Source organism: Ornithorhynchus anatinus, chromosome 16 (genome assembly GCF_004115215.2).
Source record: "Ornithorhynchus anatinus isolate Pmale09 chromosome 16, mOrnAna1.pri.v4, whole genome shotgun sequence".
Taxonomy (NCBI): domain Eukaryota; kingdom Metazoa; phylum Chordata; class Mammalia; order Monotremata; family Ornithorhynchidae; genus Ornithorhynchus; species Ornithorhynchus anatinus.
Window position 1 is genome coordinate 18335548 of NC_041743.1, and position 14103 is coordinate 18349650.

General features: G+C 41.9%; 1 non-coding gene across 1 annotated transcript; it reads right to left on the reverse strand.

Moving 5' to 3' along the window:
- Positions 1–5143: 5143 nt before the first annotated feature.
- LOC114817566 lies at positions 5144–5281 on the reverse strand. The gene has a single exon (XR_003765428.1). It is a non-coding gene; the product is annotated as a small nucleolar RNA SNORA7 (small nucleolar RNA).
- Between the last annotated feature and the right edge of the window lie 8822 nt (positions 5282–14103).

The window sequence follows — 14103 nt, forward strand, 5'->3', positions numbered from 1 at the left end:
AAATGGAAGTTGGGGAAGTGCTTAAGTACTTAGGTGTGGGTCTAATTGCATGGGTGAGGCAGTAGGGAGGAAACATAGAATGGAGGGATGAGAGCTTAGTCAAGGGAAGGCTTCCTGGAGGAGATATGACTCCAGTAGGGACTTTGAAGATCGGGAGAGTACTGTTCTATTAGATATTTATTAAGAGAGGTTCCAGGGAGGAATGAGGGCATGAGCTAGAGGTGGATGGTTGGTGAGGAAAGTGTTGGGTAAGTTGGAATTAGAGGAGCAAAATATACAGACTGGGTTGTAGTGGGAGAGGACTGAGAACAAGTAAATGGTGAGAGAGCTGAATTCTATGGTAAGGAGTTTCTGTTTGATGTGGAGTTGGATGGGCAACACTCACGGAGTGGGAACGTATGTGCAGAATGATTTTTTTAAAAAAATGATCCAGGCAGCAGAGGCATACCAAGGCATGTGTGACCGAGCATAATGTGGAGGTTATACAGCGTTGTGGGTTAGTGGTATAAGATCTGCAGAGGGATAGGGGAGCGAGAGAGTTGATTTCAGTGGAGAGGGCAGTGTTGAGGGTGTCAATTTGTGTGTTAAGAGAAAGTAGTTTGTGTAAGGAGACCAAATGGGAAGCAGTATGGCATGGTGGGTAGAGCCCAGACTTGGGAGTCAGAAGGACATGGGTAATTCCGGCTCTGCCACTTGTCTGCTGTGTGACCTTGGGCAAGTCACTTAATTTCTCTGTGCCTCAGTTGCCTCATCTGTCAGGTGGGGATTAAGACTGTGAGCCCCACATGGGACAACTCGACTTTGTATCTACCATAGCGCTTCAAACAGTGCTTGGCACATAGTAAGTGCTTACCAAATACTGTTATTATTAGTAGTAGTAGTAGTAAGCCCTTAACAAATACCACAATCATTATTATTATTATTTTTGTGATATTTAAGTGCTTAATAACAATAATGATCATAATTATTTCTATTATTGTTGTTATTAACAGTATATATATACAGTGTTTCAATAGAGCCTAAGCTTTTAAGGGCAGAGAGTAGGTTTATCTTTTGCCCCTGTTTTTCAGCCTCAGATCTTTAGTATGATGTATAGATAGCACTCGGTAAATTATGATGATGATAACATTAGTTGGGAATTAAAAATGAAAAGTTAGGTATTCATTAAGCGAGGATTAAGTGTGATGCTTCAGTATGGCGTGCAAGAGAAGGTGAAAGGAGGTGAGTAGGGCATCAGTCAGTCAACCATATTTATTGAGTGCTTACAGTGTGCAGAGCAGTGTAAGAAGCACATGGGAGAGTCCAGTATAAAAGAGTTGGTAGATGTGCTTCTTGCCCACATTGAGCTTATTCTAGCTTCCAGTTTAGAGGGGAATCCAGATGTCAATATAAATAAATTACAGATATGGAGATAAGTGCTGTGGGGCTGAAGGAGAGATGACTAAAGTGTATGAATCTAAATGTAAGCAAAGGGAAAGAAGAGCGAGTAAGTTGAGTTCAGTAGAGAGGGCATCAATTTGGTCGTCAATAGATGGTAGTTTGGGTATGGGAACTACATGGCACGTGATGACTTGAGAAAATTGGATGGGGTCAAAAGATCGAGGTCTCTGGAGCAGGGCGGAAACAGGACAGATTAGTGGGGAAGGAGTGCGTGTGAGAGGAGGCGGTGGCCAGATAGATGGATTTCAGAGTTGGTGAGGATAGAGATTGCACAGTGACAAGTAATGATGAGTTTAAGTGTGCGTCCAAGTTGGTGAGTGGGTGTGGAGGGATGGAGCAGATCAGGGGAGTGGGCAGGGAATGTATCGACCAGTCTTTTATATTGTTATGTGGATCTCTCCCAAATGTTTGGTACAATGCACACAGTAAGCACTCAGTAAATATGATTGATTGAGAAAATGGCAGCAGAAGGGTCATCAAAAACATCCACATAGATATTAGAGTCCCCAAGGAAGCAGCACAGCTCAGTAGGTAGAACACGGGCCTGGGAGTCAGAAGGTCATGGGTTCTAATCCCGGATCTGCCACTTAGCACTTAACAAATGTCATCACTATTATTGTCTGTTGTGTGGCCTTGGGTGAGTCACTTGACTTCTCTGCACTTCTATTACCGCATCTGTGAAATGGGGTTTAAGACTGTGAACGGCATGTGGGACATGGACTGTGTCCAACCTGATTTGCTTGTATCCACCCCCAGTGCTTAGTACAGTGCCGGACACATAGTAAGTGCTTAACAAATACCACAGTTATTATTAATTATTATTAGAATGAATGTGAGAAAGGGATCAAAATGGTTCAGAAAGTTGGAGGTGGAGCCTCATGGGGGTGGTAGATGACCAGGACTGGTATCTGGAGTGCTTGGTAAAGGTGGATGATATGGGCTTCAAAGGAATGGAAAGAGGGATGGGGAATGGTGAAAAAGCAGCACTGGGGAAAGATAAGGAAGCCTATCCCTTCCCTTTCTGAGACGTCTATGTATTTGCTTACACTTAGTTGGAAAAGTTGGTGGAAAAATAGTTGTATATAAAGATATTTGTGTAGATTTAGGTACTGGTTTCCACGTAGGTCTACCTGTTGATTTTAGACTGTGGCAAAGTGGATGGAGATTATGAAAAATTTCAAGTTTAGTTTCATCGGTGGGAAGACAGGAAGACTGTTTTTGGAGCAGTGATGTTATTTGAAATTACAAACTAATCTTCATTGGAGACCAGTATGCTGCTATATTGATTTTCTGATGAATGGGAGAAACTTGGAAAGCAGGACTACTAACAGCAATTTGTTAAGCACTTATTATGGGCCCGGCACTGTACTTATTGTTGGGGAGATACCATAATCGGATTGGACACAGTACCCTTCCCAAATGGAGCTCACAGTCTACAGATGAGGAAACAGAGGCAGGGGGATGTTAAGTGACTTGTCCAAGGTCCCACAGCAGGCAGGTGGCAGAGCCAGGACTAAACATCCAGTCTTGTGTTCTGTCCACTGGACAGCACTGACTCTCTACAAGTTAGATGGGGGTCTTATGATAGCATATGGAAAATCGTTGGGGAATTGGCATCGTCAGTGTCATTAAAAATATCCAATACTTTTTTTAAGGAAAGAAGCAGAAGGAAGTCCCAGAGATCAAGAGTTTCATTGTTCCTATTTCAGTCTTATGGGACCCGTAGGTCTGTTGCCGAATTGTACATTCCAAGCGCTTAGTACGGTGCTCTGCACATAGTAAGCGCTCAGTAAATATTCATTCATTCATTCAATCGTATTTATTGAGCGCTTACTATGTGCAGAGCTCTGTACTAAGCGCTTGGAATGTACAAATCGGCCACAGATAGAGACAGTCCCTGCCCATTGACGGGCTTACAGTCCAATTGGGGCTTACAGTCTAATTGGAATAATAATGTTGGTATTTGTTAAATGCTTACTATGTGCAGAGCACTGTTCTAAGCGCTGGGGTAGATACAGAGTAATCAGATTGTCCCACGTGAGGCTCACAGTCTTCATCCCCATTTTACAGATGAGGTAACTGAGACACAGAGAAGTTGTGACTTGCCCACAGTCACACAGCTAAGTGGCAGAGCCATGACCGCTGACTCCCAAGCCCGAGCTCTTTTCCACTGAGCCACGCTGCTTACTATTGAGTGGGTGGGTGAATGAATGAATGAATGAATGAATGAATGAATGAATGAATGAATGAATGAATGAATGAATGAATGAATGAATGGATTTGGATTTTCATCAGTCTCCACCAGAGGGAGCCGACAACAAAAATTTGTTTAACAAACCCTTCTTGCAAATATTACGAGAAGGTCACGTCTGCGGTGAAGTTGTTTATATGGCTATATAATAAATGCCATTTTATACTTTTAACATTGGGGATATTTGAAAGGATGGCATTATTCACCAAGCAAGCATAATTTCACCCCAATTTTTCAAATTTAGGTATTTTGGTATTTTATAAAGCAAAACCCATAAATTTTAGGAAAGGGGAAGTAAAAAAGAGAAGTCTTAGCTGGGAAATGGAAGGATAGTTAGTTCATATGCACAGGACAATGGGAGAGAGAGCCCGGCTAAGTGTCCTTTTCCTCACTTGACACAAGCTGCAGCTTTCTTTCCAGGCAAGGCAGCTGGTCACTGGTCAGCTGCAGGTATAGCTTCCCCAAGCCCATCCTCAAAATAGCCTCGTGGCTCAGTGGAAAGAGCCCGGTCTTAGGAGTAAGAGGCCGGGCTTAGGAGTCAGAGGTCATGGGTTCTAATCCCGGCTCCTCCACTTGTCAGCTGTGTGACTTTGGGCAAGTCACTTGACTTCTCGGTGCCTCAGTTACCTCATCTGTAAAATGGGGATTTAGACTGTAAGGCTCAAGTGGGACAACCTGATTACCCTGTATCTACCCCAGCGCTTAGAATGGTGCTTGGCACATAGTAAGCGCTTAACAGCTACCAGCATTATTATTATTATTAGTCTGGGCTCCTATCCTAGTGTCTCACTTTTCAGGTCCCCCTGAAGCAGCAGCTCAGGTGCACAATGCCAGTCAATCACACAACCTCTCCTGAATGATGTTCCATTGAGTTACTCATGATGTCCTTCTCTACAGCTTTGTGGAAAGGAGAACCCCAGGTGACTAAAACAGGATGCACCTAATAATGCACAACACTTGGCTGGCAGGGGAATAACCAGCAAACTGATCCAAGGTCTGCTTAGTAGCCCCAGTTGTTATAATGATAAACTCTCCGAGAATGTATAACATGGGGACCTACCACATTCTTTTTAGAATGCAAGAAAATTAACGAGGGGATAGTCTTCAAAGTCTTCAGTGCTGGCTGAATACTTAGAAGTGCTCAGCAAGGTGAACAGCATCATTTTTTCATGATTATTATTATGGTTTTTGTTCAGCGCTTAATCTGTGTCAAGCACTGTTCCAAACAATGGGGTCGTGTCTTATGCTGTCAGGTTGCTTCCGACCCATAGAGACTCCATGGACTCATCTTCCCCAGAACATTCCACCTCCATCTGTAGTCATTCTGGTAGTGGATCCATAGAGTTTTCTTGGTAAAAATACCGAAGTGGTTTGCCTTTTTCTGCACAGTCAACTTGCTGTCCACCTTTGACTCTCTCCCATGGTGCTGCTGCTCAGCACAGGTGAGTTTTGACTTGTTGCAGATGGCCTTCCACTCACTAGCCACTGCCCTAGCTAAGAATGGAATGGGTTGGCCTCCGCTTGACTCTCCCTCCCCTAGCCAAGGCCGGTAGACCACTGGAAACTCTCCAGGTGCAATCCGGAGAGGGGAAAACATTGGCGCCGATAGAAGTCCCTGTCCCACTGAAGGCTCACAGTCAAAGTAGGACTGTAAATTCCCATTTTACAGATGAGGAAACTGAGACCCAGAGAACATAGTAACTTGTCCGAAGTCACAAGCAGGCAACTGGCAGAACCAAATTGGAACCAGATTCCCTGACCCTCAGGCCCATGCTCTTTCCTCTAGGCTATGCTACTTCTCCTTCTAGTCCTGGGGACTTTAAGGATGAAGTTTATTTGTCCCCTGTGGAGCTCTGGTGTTTAAGGCTGGTGACACAGGACTGCTATAGTTCAATCAATAAATCAATCAGTCACCAATACTATTTATTAAGCCCCTCCTGGCTGTGAAATAAGATCCCTCAAGGAGTCGGAAGTCTAGCAGAGGAGGCAGACACAAGATAATTAAAGGTAGAACTATTTAGACTGTGAGCTGCATGCAACCTAATTAACCTCAACCCATCCTAGAGCTTAGAACAGGTTTTGACATATAGCATATATTTAACAAATATGATTTAAAATAAAGGAATAGGAAAGAAATGTGGATGGGCAAATGCCTAAATTGTAGAGAATGTAAATTGATATGTACGGAAGTGATATGGGTGGGTGTGAATGAATGCATTACTGCATCACTGACACAGAAGTACTAAAGTGTAATGGTAGAAGGAAAACTAGTGTTATCACAATCCTCTCCTCCTCAAAGGGGCACATTTCCCGGAATCTCTCTTCACACCCATCAGAAATCAAATGGATCAGGAATTCTGGAAGATTCAGCCCAATGAAACCCATTTCCCTTTGCATGGGGAAATGGGTTTCCCTTTGCATTTAGAGAGAGTCCATCCTTGGAACTCAGTGAAATATTGTGAAAAATAACTGTCGTAGATTTCCTATGATTTAGACAGAAACTACCCCGTGAGAGAACGATGTAGCCTATAATGGTTGCCTATTGTCTGTTTATGAGTCTCTATGAAGCCTTACAGTGATTCTCAGATACATTCTCCTCAATATAATCCGCCTCTTTACAAAGTATGACTCACTGCAATCTGCCACAGACTTGGCTTTCCAATACAGCTCTGAATAGGTCACTCTGTGTTTGGATTAAGTCTCTTCATTCCTAATTCAAGTCAGATAGTAGTGTTAGAGCATTTGCACTTCAGATTTCCAGTAAATCAGACGTGCATGGTTTTTATAAATATTGAATCAATCAGGTATTCTTTGTTCATAAAGACATCAGTGTTTCATAAAGGCCGTGACTGATATCACACACACAAGATAAGTCCATTATTTACCTTTAAATCAAGTTTGAATTTTACTTTCCTATAGTACCTCCATGATGGTCTAAATATTTCTCCTATCGTAAGCTTAAAATTTATTGAGAAAAACATCTTAAAGTAAATAAATATTGTTTAGGAAAATTGGGCATTTCTCTTGATCCTATTATGGAATAATTGACCTATTATTGAATTTTCAATTTTGATTCCTGCAGCAAACTCTTCTTGTTGCTTCTTGTGATTTCCTGGATCTTATTACTAGATCCAGGGTGCATTGTAGATGTGTATGTGTTGGTGTTTATTAATAATGATGATAGTATTTGTTAAACGTTAGGTGCAAAGCATTGTTCCAAGTGCTGGGCATTTCCTAAGTGCCAAACACTGGGGTAGATACAATACAATAAGATCAGACAAAGCCCCTGACTCTCGCACTATTTCACAGTCTAATGGGGAGGGAGAACAGGTATTTAAGTCCCATTTTGCAGATGAGAGAACTGGGATGCAGAAAATCGATCAATCAAACAATGATATTCATTAAACACTTACTCTGTGCAGAGCACTGTATTAAGCGCTTGGGAGATTATCAGTCAATCAGAGGTATTTACTGACCACTTACTAATCGCTTAGGAGAGCACACTACGACAGAATTAGCAGACTTCTTCCCTGTCCATGATGAGCTTAGAGGGGGACACCGACATTAATATGAATAAAGATTAAAATAGTAAGGGCTCAGTCAAAACCATAGATTGATTGACTGGAATCTCCTAAGCACTTAGTGTTTAGTGCCAGCACCTGGCACATAGTAAACACTAAAAAAAATCATTTAAAAAAAAGTTGGTAGACGTGTTTCTTGCCCACAGTGAGTTTACAATATTACTGTACATAAATTACAGCTATAATAATAATAATGTTGGTATTTATTAAGCGCTTACTATGTGCCGAGCACTGTTCTAAGCACTGGGGTAGACACAAGGGAATCAGGTTGTCCCATGTGAGGCTCACAATCTTAATCCCCATTTTACAGATGAGGTAAGTGAGGCACAGAGAAGTGACTTGCCCACAGTCACACAACTGACAAGTGGCGGAGCTGGAATTTGAACTCATGACCTCTGACTCCACAGCCCGTGCTCTTTCCACTGAGCCACGCTGCTTCATAAGAGGTTAAGAGACTTGCCCAAGGTCACACAGCAGGAAACTGGCAGATCTGGGATTAGAACCCAGGTCTCCTGACTCCCAGGCCTATGTTCTTCCCGCCGGGCCATGCCAATGTTCCACTGCATACTCTAGTCAAACAGATTTATCTGGGTTTTGCTCCAGATTAGAAGTAAATCGGTAAAGCGATGGAGAAGACAGGCATATCCTTGGAAGAAAATACTGGAATGAAATAGATTAGTGAGGATACAAGCAGAGTATAGCTCACCAAGGGGAAATGATTAATCCTGTTCACATACTTTCCTAGTTCTTGCAACTGATGCCTGACTGAATCACAGACAATAAATGTGTAGTCTCTCAACTAGCTTTATAATTTCTCTGTTGGGAATTTAGTCTTTTTAGACAATCAATTCCTCCAGTCTTTCCTATCACCAGATACTTAAAGAGCCAAATTTTAGGCTTAGGCAGCAAGTCTTCTCCTGAGAATGCCATAGAGCCATTTATAAAGCGTTGAAAGGCTAGTGGTAGTAGAAATAAATAATATTCCGCTGTTGGCTTGGCTATTATCCAGAAGCTATTAGTTGACCCTTTGGCTGACCTGAGTGAGAGCTTCATCTTCACTTTAGATCAACAAGTACATATTTGTGGGCTTATTGGTGTGCTTGCTCATAATCCTTCCCTATATGTTTACAAAAGCTATCACAAGCCGTTTTCCAAGCTCCTTATCATCCCACCCAAACCTTGTCTTTTCCCTGACTTTCCCATCACTGTAGACGGTACCACCACCCTTCCCGTCTCACAAGCCCGTAACTTTGGCTTTATTCTCCACTCCTCTCTGTCATTCAGCCCACACATTCAGTTAGTCACCAAATCCTGTCAGTTCCACCTTCCCAACATCACTAAAATCTGCCCTTTCCTCTCCATCCAAACTGCTACCCTGGAAATACAACCACTCATCCTATCCCGCCTAGATTACTACATCATCCTCCTTGCTGACCTCCCAACCTCCTGTCTCTCCCCATTCCAGTCCATATTTCACTCCGCTTCCTGGTCACCTTTCTACAGAAATGTTCAGGACATGTCACCGCCCCCCCCCCCCCAAAAACCTCCAGTGACTGCCCACCCAACTCCATGTCAAACAAAAACTCCTCACCTCGCCTCTCCTACAGCCAGGCCGCACACTTCACTCCTCTAGTGCTAACTTTCCCGCTGTGCCTCCATCTTGCCTATCTTGCCGGCGCCCCCCGGCCTACGTCCTGCCCCTGGCCTGGAATGCCCTCCTTCTTGAAATCCACCAATTACTCTCCCCTGCTTCAAAGCCTTATCGAAGGCCTGTCTCCTCCAAGAAGCCCTCCCAGACTAAGCCCTACTTTTCCTTATCTCCCACTCCCTTCTGAGTCATCCTGACTTCCTCCCTTTGCTCTTCCACCCACTCCTGGCTCCACAGCAGTTACATCTATATCTGAAATTTTATTTATTTGTATTTATGTCTGTCTCTCCCCTTCTAGACTATGAGCTCATTGTGGGCAGGGAATGTCACTCTTTATTGTTGTATTGTACTTTCCCAAGCTTTTAGTACAGTGCTGTGCTTACAGTAAGCATTTAATTAATGTGATTGAATGTAGGAATGAAGAAGGAACCTCCAGAGGGTAGGTAGGGGCTATATGGGGAGAATCAATCAATCCATCACTGATACTTATTGATCATTTACCATGTGCAGAGCACTGAACTTAATGCTTGGAAGAGTACAATCAGTCAGTCGTGATATTTATTAAGTTCTTCCTATGTGCAGAGCACTGTTATAAGCACTTGGGAGAGTGCAATACAGCAGAATTAGCAGGATTCAGAATAGGTCGACACATTCCCTACCCACAATGAGCTTACAGTCTAGAGAAGCCATTTTCTGTTCATTCCCCACTGACCTCTGGGCAGCTGAATTGGGGCTCCAGGGAAAATTTCCTCACTGGATTAGCCTTTTGATGTTGGCAAAGAGAAAATTCAATCCACATTGTTTTGCTTCTCCCTAGGGGCCCTGGATTTGGGGTTTGAATACAACTTCAAAAAGTTGCATGAATTCAATTTATTTTACTAGTTTGGAGTTAGACTGTTTGGATCACCCTGCAAATGAACGAGAATATTTTAGGGCATTAAATACAGTTTACAGATTGGTGTGAAATGATGAGCCAGGCTTTTTTTTCACTCCAGCTATTTCCAAATTCTAGGTAGCTGGTGGGTGGATTCTGACAGCTATTTCTTCAAATCTTGGCTAGAAATATCAGAAAAAAATTTGATTTTTAAAACCACACAGGAAAATCAGGAAGGGATTTTTCAGGGTTCCCTTTCCAAAGACTTTGGGTAGTGCTAATGGGTGCTTGGCAAGAGGCCAGTCCCATTTGTTTCAGAAGTTAATGTTTAATAGACCACAGTTTATGAAGAGAAAGTGGCCTGTTGCTATTTCACAATGATACTTTCTTTCCTTCATTTCACCAGGCGTTATCCCAACCTCATACAAAACATATTTCAGTTTTTGTACATCCATTGCTAGTCTTCAAGAACTTAAACTAACTTCCAATTATTTTGTCCTTTCAGGAGCTAATAAACAGCAACATCACCTGGTTCTTTCTCTGTTACAATTCTCCAGATACTTGTGGGTCAATTTATAACTTTGGCATTTCTATAAATATGTAGGTGCTTTCTTTGAAAAATTGCACTTTTTAAAGGATTTCCTTTTAGGCCAAGATGTTGATAAGAAAGAATTATTCATGCAGCAAATCTGGTTTTCTTTAATAATTAGGAATGATATCAAGTGTTTGGGGGGTTTTTTGGAGGTCATAATCTTACTAGCTGATGAATTTCATAATAAAAAAAAAGAGAAAAACAATAAAAATGCAGTTTCTTCAATTAGCTGAAAAAAATTGAGTGGGTAAATCCCCAAGATCCAGTGATAGTGGATAGAACATGGGCCTGAGAGTCAGAAGGTCATGGGGTTCTAATCCTGCCTCCTCCATTTTTCTGCTGTGTGACCTTGGGTAAGTCACTTTACTTCTCTGTGCCTCAGTTACCTCATCTGTAAAATGGAAATTGAGAGTGTGAGACCCACATGGGACAGGGACTGTGTCCAACTTGATTTGCTTGTATCCACCCCAGTGCTTAATACTGAGTCCTTAACAAAGGAAGCATTTAAAAATACCATTATTATATATATATTTATAATCCAAGTATAAAATTATTTGCAACATAATTAAAATACAATTATCCTTTTGAAAATATTCTACAACTATGTAGAAGGTCATTTGTATGAATTAGGGGAATTAAAATTTGTTTTTTTTTAATCTTGTGAGGAAATCATTGTTTCTTCTCTGTTTATATTGAATTTCATCCTATTTTCATCATTTAGCCATACAGCCTTTGTGTAAAGTATTTCAACATGCCATTGAGGAGTCCTTTTCTGTGTTCTTCTGGAAATGTAGGTGATCATAATATACTGATCACTTTGCCACATTTAATCTTGATTATTATAGTCTCAAAAATGGACAGTGTCCATGCCTGAAATATTCATTTTGTTAATTTGAAGGTGGCAAGAGATCAATGGAAATGAATGCATTTAAATATATAAAGTGACAAGTGTAATACAATTCTACTAGAAGGTGAGGAGTGTACCGTGAGTAAACTGGGAGATGTCTGGCTGCTTTATAAGTGAGGAAAATGGACAGGTAGGGCAGTTTTACTCCTTTATCAATCCATTTAATGGAAAAAGCATGAAATGGGGAGTCAGAAAACCTGGGTTCTAGCCCCAGCCCTGCCACCTAGGACATTGGGCAAGTCACTTACCCCCTCTGGACCTGTTTCCTAATCTAAAATAGATTGTGAGCCCCTGTGGTACTCAGACTGTATCCAATCTGATTCCTTGAATCTTTCCCAGCAACTAGCACATAGTAAGTGCTTAATAAGTGCCATTCATATTCATAAAAATTTCCTTAGGCATACCTTGCATTTCCAAATACTCATTATCCTTCCTTTCCTTGATACTAATCACATACTGTAAACTGGCAGAGAAGCTCAAACTGTGACTAAGGTAAACATTGACTTTTCTCTAGGTCCCAAATGCAGTGAAACCCATGACTCTGGAAAAAATAGTCACCCGTTGGCCAGATTGTGCTATTCAGATGCCCACCTCTATGCCCTACTCTGATCACCCTGCCACACGTTAAATATTTATAACCACTTACTCTGAGGTCAGTGAGGTCAACGTCTGCTTTTATGTAGTCACCATGCTAATCAAAATGCAGCTGAACGTTACTGGGTATATAATGTAATCTACCAGGAACAACAGGTGGCTAACATTGAGGAAAATTTGATCTAAGTTCATCTTAGGTAAACTCAGGTGGCATAATTGAGGACAGGCACTCCCCACGATTCAGGCATGATATGTTCTTTGAAAAGGTAGAAGTATCACCAATGGATGTATCATGGGTAATTAATTATTTAATTATTAATGATGGCATTTGTTAAACACTTACTGAGTGTAAGCAAAGTTCTAAGCACTCAGTAGATACCAGTTAATCAGGTCAGACACAGCCCCTGTCCCACAGGGGGCTCACAGTCTAAATAGGAGAGAGATCAGGTATTGCATTTCCATTTTCCTATATTATATATTGGGATCTATTCCAGAAGTCCTAGAAAAATAACATAAAATGCCTTTACATGCTACATACTGTTACATAAACATTCCTAAATTTCTGTTTAACATTTCTAGAGTAAGCATAACTTCATCACATTAAGTGAATGAGGAGTTGTGGTATGATTATGAAACTTCTCCAAAGGCTGCAAAATTAGGAACTTGTTCTGTTGACTGTGGTTGTTGAAGAATTTGCCCAACTCATACTAAACCTTCTTCTCATCTTCTTAAAGCACCTTCTGAAGTCATCTTTGCTCCCTTGAATTCCTCTCTCCATCAGGATCTTTTTCAGTTATGCTTGCTTCAAAATTGATGCCAAACTGCTTAATCCCCAAATCTTAGCTGGAAGAGGAGAGGCCATAACTTCTTCTGTCTGATTCATTTTCAACAACACATTGGATTGTCAAAGTGTCCTCGGGTTGTATCTTGGTGGGGGGGTAACCTGGGGTAAAGCACCACACCTGTTTTTCCAGGTGTGTGTAATGGGGTAGCTATGCTGTCAAATGCTATCCAGTCGTTTCCGACCCACTGTGACTCCGTGGACACTTCTTCTCCAGAACATCCCATCTTCATCTGTAGTTGTTGTGGAATGTAGACCGTAGAGTTTTCTTGGTGAAAAATGTGGAACTGGTTTACCATTGCCTTTTTCCACACAATAAAAATTTGAGTGTCTGCCATTGTCTTTGATCAACATGTTGATCACTTGATCATCCACCTTTTTTTACTCTTTCCCATGCAGCTACTTCCCAGCACAGGTGGCTATAACCTGGGATATAGCTAGAATTTAAACAGGAATAATGGAGATCCCAATAATAATTACGGTATTTGGTATGTGTCAAGCTCCCCTCTCGGGATTATCTTGTGTCTGTCTCCTCTGCTAGCCTATCGTCTCCTTGAGGGATCTTCTAGTGCTATTGTACTCTCTCAGAAACTTTAGTGCAGTATTCCACACCCAGTAGGGGCTTAATAAATAGCACTGGTGACTAGGTGATTTATTGATTGAACTATAGCAGTCCTGTATCACCAACCTTAAACACCAGTCCTCTAACCTCCACTTTTCAGCCACACTCCCCCAAAAGATCCGCAGGAGAAAAATAAACCTCATCCTTTAATTCCCCGGGACTAGAAGGAGAAGCAGCATAGCCTAGTGGAAAGAGCATGGGCCTGAGGGTCAATAGACTTGGGTTCTAATTTTGGCCCTGCCAGCTGCCTGCTTGTGACTTCGGAGAAGTTACTATCTTGTAGAAGCAGCGTGGCTCAGTGGAAAGAACACGGGCTTTGGAGTTAGAGGTCATGGGTTCGAATCCCGGCTCTGCCACTTGTCAGCTGTGTGACTGTGGGCAAGTCACTGAACTTCTCTGTGCCTCAGTTACCTCATCTGTAAAATGGGGATTAAGACTGTGAGCCCCACGTGGGACAACCTGATTCCCCTGTGTCTACCCCAGCGCTTAGAACAGTGCTCTGCACATAGTAAGCGCTTAACAAATATCAACATTATTATTATTATTCTCTGGGCCTCAGTTTCTTCAACTGTAACATGGGAATTCAATGCCTGTTCTCCCTCCTACTTTGACTGTGAGCCTTATCTGGGACTTTTATGTACTCCAGTGTTTTCCCCTCTCAGGATCGCATAGGGAGAGTTTCCAATAGTCTACCAGTCTCAGCTACAGGATGGAAACAGGATGGAACAGGATGGAACCCATTCCATTCTTAGC